The following is a 10,602-nucleotide window of genomic DNA, read 5'->3' on the forward strand; positions in this document are numbered from 1 at the left end:
GATTTCCAGGAACTTTCGTCTAACTGCTCCTAGTTTTAGTTTCAGATTTGTTCTACACCCATTTGGTTCGGCTAGATGGCAGAACTATACTGTGCAAGTATTGGTCCATAACTTGTGGCGTTTTTCTCCTAACCAATTCTGATCCCTGACAATGTTCTTCTAACTACTAGATCCAGTTTCAGGTTCGCTCTACACCGGTTCTACACTTTTTTTTTTTTCAGCTGGTTTTCAAAAAACGTGGTGGAGGGGGAGAGGGGGGTTGGAATGTCTGAATATCTATAAGTTCAACACTTCAAATGACCCAATCTATGTATCTGTATCGGTACACTCCCCTTCTCACTTGTCACATGGTACGGCCCGCCACGTGCCATGGGAGTTTACTGTTGACTGTTCTCTTGGTGTCCGCCTCCTTGTTTATTACCATGCCCCCTTGTTTTCACACACTGGATCCTTGTTGTTGATATCCTTTATGTCTGTATTTAAACCCCTGTGTGGGTTAGCATGTTGCTTCATTTATGCTAGCCCTTGTGTTGTCTATGATGTATCCTTGTAATCTCCGTATTGGCTCTATGACCCTGGACTGCTATAACGACTGCGAGCCTCGCTCTTCTCCGTACATGCTCACTGCTACACAAACTCTGTTTTAACAAGGAAAAACAGGAACAGAAGGAGAAACTCGTCACAAACACACACATACAAGCCAACAAACATTGTACCTTCACACAAGGTAGATTTGACGTGTTAAAGAGTAAAGGTATAAATGTTTTTATTTGTCCGACAATAAATGCAGAAAGCATTTATTCTGAAATATCCCAGTATAACAATTGCTGGCATCCTGGTTTATGCTTGTGGCAGATGGATGACTGAACGAACAAATGGAGCGTATTGGTTCATGACAAGCAGGCTAGCGTCCAGAACTTGGTCATCATTGTTAACAGGGATTGTTGTGAAGAGACCATTGTGCATTTTGGTGGGAACACACTATCCTCCAGCTTGAAGCACCAAAGAGTTGGTAGCCCACATGTTGGCCAACACTTCCAGCAGGTGAACATGTGACAGACACGTCCCCAGACTGAAGAGAGTGTCAGTCTGCCTTCTCTTACATGTGACAGCATAGACGTTCAGTGCCACACACTGCTGACACGGGCGTGAAAGCAAGATTCAGCACTAAAGATGAACCCTTTCGTTCTTGTGAGCAAGTGATGAATAAAGGAACATGACTGCAACCAGAATCCCGTTTCTCCATCCTAAAATACTACGTTTTCATCTAACCAACCTCATGACGTAGTTGCTGACACGTCAGCCATATGGAAGCGAGCCTGAGTGAAATCATAAGTTAGTACTAAACCAAAATCTATTATAACGTGTAAACAGGGGCATCACTAGAGATTTATGAATAGGGGGGGCTCATCTTTAACTAGAAAGGTGTAGACGTAAGCCCCCTAGAAGAATTTTAAAAATGACCCAAAAAGTTCAGCATCTGTAGAAATTTCCTCACAGAAATGTTCTAATAGTGGCACATTTCTTTTGAAAAGACATGTCAATCAAAGTTTGCATTAGGTCCAGATCTTACATGACTTAATTGGAATCCCTAAATACTACAAAGTTTAATGCATAAGCTTTAATTGGCTTTTTCAGTATATGTTTCATTTGTCAATTATCAGGTTTCCTCTGCTAGAATAATGAATTTTCAATTTGGTAAATTCGTGTTTGTAACAAACATTCAAATAACGTATTTTCTTTAGTTCTGCGTTGAAATGGCATTCGCCTTCAGGAACATTCACTCACACAGATACAGAGTGGTGAGTCATTTAGTAAAGCAGTACAAAGTAATAGACCAGCCAAACCAGCCAAGAAAATCTATTGATGATTTAAATTAATAATGCATGTGTACTTGGGGGGGGTTGGATAACATGTGGGGGGACTATAGCCCGCCTAAAACAGCTCTAACGACATCAATGCATGGAATTAATTTATATCTAAAATTTTCCGATGTAATTCTGTACAAAAGTCATCAAAGTTATGGTTTCATGTTCACTTTAAATGTCATTTCAAAAGTATACACTAAAACCATACTGACTTCCTGCTGTCTTTTAACTACTTCCTCAGACAGAGCACTTAGAGTTCTGTAAAAATGAAAGTATGTATTTTTTCTTTTACACACACACATACACACACACAGACACACTCTCTTTTTCGCGCTCCCTTTCTCACTGGCTACACAGCTTTTGTTAGTGCATTAAAATGGCAGAAGCTATCATCACAATTCTTGATTTGTTTAACTGCCCAGTCTGTCTGGATTTGCTAAAGGAGCCGGTCGCTATTCCCTGTGGACACAGTTTCTGTCGGAGTTGTATTAATGACTGCTGGGATCAGGAAGATCAGACGGGATCCTACAGCTGCCCTCAGTGCAGACACACCTTCACTCCAAGACCGGATCTCAACAAGAACGCCATGCTGGCTGAACTGGCTGACACACTGAAGAAGACAAAACTCCAAGATGCTCCTCCTGTTGACTCTTATGTTGGACCTGGAGATGTGGAGTGTGACGTCTGCAGTGGGAGAAAACGCAAAGCCGTGAAGTCCTGCCTGGTGTGTCTGCTGTCTTTTTGTGAAGCTCATGTTCAGATTCATGAATCTTCTGCCTACAAGAAACACAAACTGGTCAAGGCCTCCGTGAATCTCCAGGAGAAGATCTGTCCTCATCATGACAAACTTCTAGAGGCCTTCTGTCGCACTGATCGGAAGCTCATATGTCTTCTGTGCATGGATTCTCACATTAGTCATGAGGTGTCTTCAGCTGGAGCACAATGAAACGTGAAACAGGTAAGTACTGAGGATCTTTAATTGAAGAACCATTGATGCATTGTGGAACATCCGGCAACTTTTGAAAATAGTTGATTGATTGTTTTCATTTTCCATAAACCCTTTGATGAAGAACTAAATAGGATAATATGGTGCTTCACTTCTGAATTCACCATGGATAGCCTAAGCAGGCCATAGGATGGGTCAAATGCACAATCAGTGAATACACCTACTTTCTACATAAATCAGTGGATTATCAGATCACTAGGGGTGTAATGATTCACCATATTTGAGGGGTGATCTGTTACAATATGGTGATGTCATGACATTCAACACACTCAATACAGCAAATCTAAGGAACAGATAAGAATGCCTTTATAAATGTAAAAGATTCCATTTTAAAAATTTTTAAAAAAGCAGTTATTAAACAAAAATTCGTTAAACAAATATAATATACGTAGGATGAGATGTCAAAAATCCTGTTCCAAACGCTTAGACCCCAGACCACCTCCCTCCATCTCTTTTGCTGAATTAAACCCACAACACCTCCAAAAGGCTCAACAGTGACATCTAGCGTCCCAGACCCACCCCCTCCAAACTCACTTTTAACCCAAGCAAATAACAAAACCTCTTTAAACGTAAATTCATATTGTCCTCCCTGATGGCTAAGGTCATATACAGCCTCACTAATGCTGTTATTGTGTGATTAGGGGCAGTGGTAGCTTAGTGGTTAAGGTATTAGATTTGTAATTGGAAAGTTGCTGGTTCAAGCAAAACATTCATTAAACATTTCCTTTGTGCATATATGATAATTGTGGAATGTAAGACTGAAATCCAGTTTTCTTTGTCTAGGCCCAGTTGGCAGACATCCAAAGGCAGAACACAGAGAGAATCCAGCAGGGAGACAAGAAGCTGCAGGAGTTAAGAGAGACTAAGGAGTTTCTCCAGGTGAGTACGGTACTGTCCAAAGAAGACAGGGTGGCTTTTCCCAGACAGAATAATTCAGATCTCTTCTCTAGTCAGTCAGTGAGAAGCTCCATGTTTGGCTACTTCTCTGTCTCCTCACAGCACTCTGCACAGGCAGCAATGGAGGACATTGAGAAGTTGTTTACTCAGCTGATTAAGTCAATTGAGCAAAGACGCTCACAGCTGAAAGAGCTGATCAGAGCTCAGGAAAAAACTGAACTGAATCACATTGAAGAACTCGTGAGCAATGTGGAGCAGGAGATCGCTGATCTGAGGAGGAGAGACACTGAGCTGGAGCAGCTTTCACACGTAGATGATCATATTCACTTCCTCCAGGTAACATTACTGGCTATAAAAGGGTCTATTACAAGGTGTCTCCAACAGACCTCATCCCATCTCTCCCTAATGACAAAATATTCTGGTTTGCTGGACATGGATCAAGTTTTGCACTAAATTGAAGTGCCAATGGTGAATTGATATCGGAAATTGATTTAATCTAGGATTAGCCTTAATCTGAGTCTTGGAATCTGACCCCCGCAAGCCCTGAAAAACTCAGTCTCACTCCAAGTATCTCTGATGATCTACAGGAAGCTCTTCCTGCTGGAACTGATCTGCCCTCATTAGTCTCCATTAATGTTCTTGAACTGATCTCCCCTAGTAAGTCTCCATTAATGTTCTTGAACTGATCTCCCCTCGTTAGTCTCCATTAATGTTCTGGAACTGATCTCCCCTCATTAGCCTCTATTAATCTTCTGGTTGTCTCATCTCTCTGCAGATCTTCCCCTCTGTCTTGGTTGTTCCTCTGGTTACTGACATATCCAGTATCAAAGAAAAGCCCCAGTTTTCTTTAGAATTTGTGAAGAAAATTGGCTCTGAGATGATCAAACTAACCCATGATGACCTGAGTAATCTTGAAGTGGTCAAAAGATCTGGAGGTATGACATGGCCTAAACGCATATTTATTTGTTTTAAAGAGCCTCGTAGCTACATTAAAGTAAATGAATAGTGTGGGATTATTATATTTTTGGTAACACCTAAAAAAAAAGTGGGGTGTGTGTGTGTATGAGGAGAGAGAGAGAGAGAGAGAGAGAGAGAGAGAGAGAGAGAGAGAGAGAGAGAGAGAGAGAGAGAGAGAGAGAGAGAGTGTGTTTGTTTAAAGAAATAAACTGATTTTAAGGTGTGGATTTTCATATTCAATAGTTTGCCGTATCTTGCCAGTGGAACCAAAGACCAGAGAGGAGTTCTTGAAATGTGAGTATGAGGAATTCATTACCACACCTGCACTCATACACTCCCAGTACCAATCCTTACGCAGATACAAACATAACGAAGCAGCGGTTAACTGGTTTACTGCTGGGGATGTGCTGCAGTTTACAGAAAGTCTATATGTATAATTAAGGCTGCAATAAGCACTTAAACCATACAAACGTATTTCTAAAATATCCAGGTGTATGAGACTTGGGCTCAGGAACATCCGTATTCAGTCTCCATCATTAGTCTGCCAACACAAAGGGATCCAGTTCCTTCCACCTTTCCATACTAGTTACTGGACCAAAGAATTATGGGTGACAGAACTTTTGGAAACATATTTTGATTCAAAATACATAAGTAACAAGTTTTTAGTTTAGTTTAGGTTTTTTGTTGTTTTGTTGCATGAGACCATACCATCCTCTCACAGCAGTGGGGTTGGCTTGGATGGACACACTCCTGGTGGCCTCATGAAAACATCCCATTTCTGACACCATTTTAATGGAGGCTTAGTGCAACAACTACACTCCAGATTCAAAGCCAGTGTTGTTATTGATTTAAGAAAGAGAATGTCAGTGTAGTCACATCTGAAACTCTTCCTTCTCCTGTTTCTCTGGAACCGTATTTCACACTCCAACTCTTCCTCGGTTCATCAGTCACCCTCTCCAAAACTCTTACTGAAGTTCACAGTTTCCCACCTGCTTTTCCTCTAACAAACATCACTGAAGGCAAAATCTCCAAAAAAGGAAGAAATAGAACAAGAAATCATTAACACAGATGTCTTTTCTCCCCGTCAGATTCCTGCCAGCTCACACTTAACCCAAACACGGCAAACAGAAGACTTACGATATCTAAGAGGAACACAAAAGTATCAATTAAACCTCAATCATTGGATGATTTTGTAATGTCATTGAATGCTGAATATGAGGTCACATGCAGTGAGGGTCTGTCCAAATGTTGTTATTGGGAGGTTGAGAGAAAAGGGAATGTTTCAGTAGTGCTCTCTTATAAAAACAGCAAGAACATTAGTGGAGATGAGGGTTGCTCATGGCGTTTAACTGCCTCTGGTTCCAAATTCTACTTCAATGATACCTACCTCAATCAATCTCATACATCATCCAACATAGGAGTATATCTGGATCACAAAGCAGGAATTCTGGCCTTCTACAGTGTCACTGACAAAATGGAGCTCCTCCACAGAGTCCACACAACGTTCACTCAGCCCCTCTATCCCTGGTTCAGACTAAAGAATGTGGACAGTTTTGTTCGAGTTTGTGATCTCTGTTGATCGGAGCTGGTGTGAGGTCGCACGTGTCTTCTTCCAGTGAGGCTCTGAGTAGGTCAGCAGAGTGAGAGGAGCAATCTCAGTAAAACCTTCCTTCTTTTCCACACTACCCCACTGACCTCACTGGAATACATGCAGTTGAGTGCAACGTTTTGGTTTTTCCTGAGCAGCTACAGTAACGTGCTGTGAAAGGTTCTCGTCTGAGCTCAGATTCCACCAAGGAGGGAAGCGATGTTCTGTTGACTAGACATAGATGTTTTTAGGATCTTCTGTTGGTAAAAAGTGTGTAGAAATTGTTACATTGGCAGAAGGTGGCAATTGTCCCAAATGGCACTCTGTAGTTGCCCCTGCAAGACTAGATATCACATGGCAGCCTCTAGATAACCTATCACTGTTATCTAAACATGAAATTTGTACACGCTTCAATTTTTGCAGTAAGAGACTTGTTCCAATATTCTTTAGACTATTTCCTCATAATCACAATTTCTGTAAACATCATCCATGTGCCAGCAAATAAAATGTATTTGACTTGATTTTGTATTTTGATTCGTCTTGACATTATCTTAGTCTAAAGGATAGATTTGCTTCGTCAGTACTGTATCTGAGCTCATTTATTTTTATGCGTGTGTATGTATAAAAGCACACATACAACTGTTGATGAGGTTATGTGACTAAATAATAAGACATTTTAATAAAGTATGACGGGACGAAATAATATGCTTTGAACTTTTTAAAAATTCTTTGTAATATGCAACATGTATATCATATCTAACATTCTGCATTTTTACAACATTCTTAGGGTTGATCATTATTCATATACTAAGAACAATCAAGTGCCTGAGACAAACATGCTGTATTTTAATCATCACTTCTCCACCTTTACATGTGTTTCTCAGAACCTGGTCAAGGTCAATTTAATTTCCTGAATAAACTGAATTGTGTGTATAAATAAGTATCATTCAAGACCAAGAGCTCTACATCTCCTGCTAATAAATAGAACACCTCCGTAAACTCAAATGAGACCCCATAAGAAGACACACTGTTCTCCACCCTCACTCTCCTCAAGCTTTGTTCTCCAGAAGAGCCTCGAAGTCAGGTGAGCACACCAGTTTGTGTTTAATGTGGCCAAGCACAGTCATATCTCCTCTTCTGGCCTCCATCCCAACTGACACCAGCTCCTACAGACAGAGAGAAAACCAACCACATACAAGCTGTAGAGAACACACACAACCACATACAAGCTGTAGAGAACATATACAACCAGATATAAGGTTTCTATGTCTTCAGCATACTTAGAACTGAAATGCTCTACTGAACCAGGCTATATATGCTAACAAATACAGTACAAATATCCTCAAGAAAAGCATTTCTGATTTGCAATACACACTTGAGCCATGAGGGGCAGCCAATAGGGGTAAAATGACCTTTTCCACTCCAGACATTAAGGATATTGTTTTTAATTGTTTAAAAAATATATAAATACTGAAGTATATATTTAGACAGTGATGCCTAAAACTAGCGCTGCCCTCCTCCTTTCAGTCTCTGAAGGGAAGGAAGGATGGAGAATGAGGGATGGAGTGTAGCAGAAGTGGTTCAGTAAGGAAGAGAGGAAGTTCTGGAGAAGAATCATCGGTCAGTAGAGCAGGAGTGGTGCTGAATGAGAGACTAGAGGGGTGTAGACGTAAGCCCCCTGGGAGAATTTTAAAAATGACCCAAAAAGGTCAGTATTATGAAACTTGCATAAAATTAAAACTTGTAACAAAGGCACAGGTTTTGTTTAGATTTCGGGGCAGGTAGGAATTGTAGGGTGAGGTTGTAGTTCTTTGGTGCCTTGCAAATCAGGTTGGAGGTGTTAGGCTGGTAATCTTGGTCAGGTTGGTCCAAGGTCGAAAACGCCAGGCGGAGCCCGAAAGGTGTCCAGTGGTCAGGCAGTAGACAAGGTCTATAAAACAGGCAGGATTCAGCAAAGCAGTTAGACAAACACATACATGGCAGGCTTGGTATGCAACATGCGAATGGTAATACTTAGCAAAGTGTGAGCGAGGGAGGGGAGCTTAAATAGGAGGGCAGTAATGGAGAGAACAGTCAACAGGTATGTGGAATTAGTACTCTGGAGAACCAGATCTGAGCCGTCAGTGGGCAGAGCTGGACGTGGCAGTGATAAGTGTGGTTCCTGGAATCTGTGACAAAAACATACTATTGGGAGAAATTTCCTCATAGAGGCACATTTCTTTCAAAAGACATGTCATTCAAAGTTTGTATTAGGTACAGATCTTGTATGAATAAACTGGAGAGCCATGAACAAGCCATCCATTCATGTCTGCCCTAAATCCTGCAAAAGTTAATGCAAAAACTTTAATTGGCTTTTTCAGTATGATGACTTTACGTTCACCAGTTGTCAGGTTTCCTCTGCTAGTGTAATGACATTTAATTGTGGTTAATGTTTGTAACTGACTTTCAAAGAGAACAGCGCCCTCTCATCATCACGGAGAGTGACGTGAGGAGAGTGTTTAAAAGGGTGAATACCAGGAAGGCGATGGGACCAGACGGTATCTGCGGGAGGGTCCTCAAAGCCTGCGCAGATCAGCTAGCCCCGGTATTCACCGACATCTTCAATCTCTCCCTGACGCTAGGTATCATCCCAGCCAGCTTCAAGCGATCCACCATCGTCCCCGTCCCGAAGAAACCTCGACCCTCTGACCTCAATGACTACCGCCCTGTTGCCCTCACATCAGTCGTGATGAAGTGCTTTGAAAAGCTAGTCAGAGACTTCATCACATCTTCACTGCCAGCCTCCATGGACCCACTGCAGTTTGCATACCGCCACAACCGCTCCACTGATGATGCAATTGCACGTCTGCTCCACACCACACTGACCCACCTGGACAAAGGGAGGGGAAATGATGATAAAATGCTGTTTGTCGACTACAGTTCAGCATTTAACACTATCATCCCCCCCAGGCTCACTACTAAGTTGGAGGATCTAGGACTGCATACATCCCTGTGCGACTGGATCTCCAACTTCCTAACAGACAGACCACAATCGGTACAGGTGAGCAACTGTGCCTCATCCACCCTCACCCTCAGCACTGGAGCTCCTCAGGGTTGTGTCCTAAGCCCCCTGCTCTACTCACTGTACACCTACGACTGCACAGCCACTTCCAGCTCCACCATCATTGTCAAGTTTGCTGACGACACCGTTGTCATGGGCCTGATCTCAGACAACGATGAGAGGGCCTACCTGGAGGAGATTAAACACCTGGAAAATTGGTACCAGGAAAATAATCTCCTCCTAAACGTCAGTAAGACAAAGGATCTGATCGTGGATTGCAGCAAGAAGCAGGAGCGGCACTACCAACCTGTGAGGATCAGTGGAACCACGGTGGAGAGAGTAGATAGTTTCAGGTACCTTGGTGTCCACATCTCGCAGGACCTGTCCTGGTCCCGCCATACCAACTCCCTGGCAAAGAAGGCTTGTCAACGTCTTTACCACCTCAGACGCCTAAGAGACTTCAGACTGTCCTCCAAGGTACTGCGGAACTTCTACACCTGCACTATCGAGAGCATCCTCACGGGGAACATCACAGTCTGGTTTGGGAATAGCACCAAGCAGGACAGACAAGCACTCCAAAGGGTAGTGCGTTCAGCAGAGCGCATCACTCACACGGAACTTCCTGACCTGCAGACCATCTACTACAAGCGGTGCCAGACCAAGGCCAGGAGGATTGTGAAGGACCCCACCCATCCCAACAATAGGCTCTTCTCTCTGTTGAGGTCAGGGAGGCGCTTTCGCTCCCCGAAGACCAAGACAGAGAGACTGAAGAGGAGCTTCTTTCCACAGGCCATTTGGGCCCTGAATCAGGGAAACTGATAAACTGTGGGGACCACCACCACCATGTAGCATAACTGTATATATATATATATTCTATTACCACCATGTAACATAAAAACTGTAAATATGCCATTTTACAAAATGGATCTGTACATTCTGTACATTGTGTACATATATATATATATATATACACAACCATATACATTGCACATTGTGTATATAAACATAATATACATATATTGTACATACATTGTTAATATATTTTTGTACATATATAGAATATATATATTTCTCTATGCACCCCTGTTTTCTTTTTCCTTAGTTTGGACAGAGCACTCTCCACCATCTCACTGCGAGTTATACTGTGTATGACTATGTATGTGACAAATAAACCAAACTTGAACTTGAACAAATAAGGTGTTCTATTTATTTTGTTTTTCTGCACTCACCTTCAGGAACATCCACT

General features: G+C 42.1%; 1 pseudogene across 1 annotated transcript; it reads left to right on the top strand.

The window, feature by feature from the left end:
- Positions 1-2,244: 2,244 nt before the first annotated feature.
- LOC113567851 (E3 ubiquitin/ISG15 ligase TRIM25-like) lies at positions 2,245-6,837 on the top strand (annotated as a pseudogene). The gene is made up of 6 exons (XR_014118952.1): positions 2,245-2,826; positions 3,658-3,753; positions 3,874-4,107; positions 4,547-4,706; positions 4,972-5,022; positions 5,817-6,837. The product of XR_014118952.1 is annotated as an E3 ubiquitin/ISG15 ligase TRIM25-like (transcript).
- The last annotated feature ends 3,765 nt before the right edge of the window (positions 6,838-10,602 follow it).

The sequence above is a fragment of the Electrophorus electricus genome, chromosome 20, assembly GCF_041902795.1.
Source record: "Electrophorus electricus isolate QZ-2024a chromosome 20, ASM4190279v1, whole genome shotgun sequence".
NCBI lineage: Eukaryota > Metazoa > Chordata > Actinopteri > Gymnotiformes > Gymnotidae > Electrophorus > Electrophorus electricus.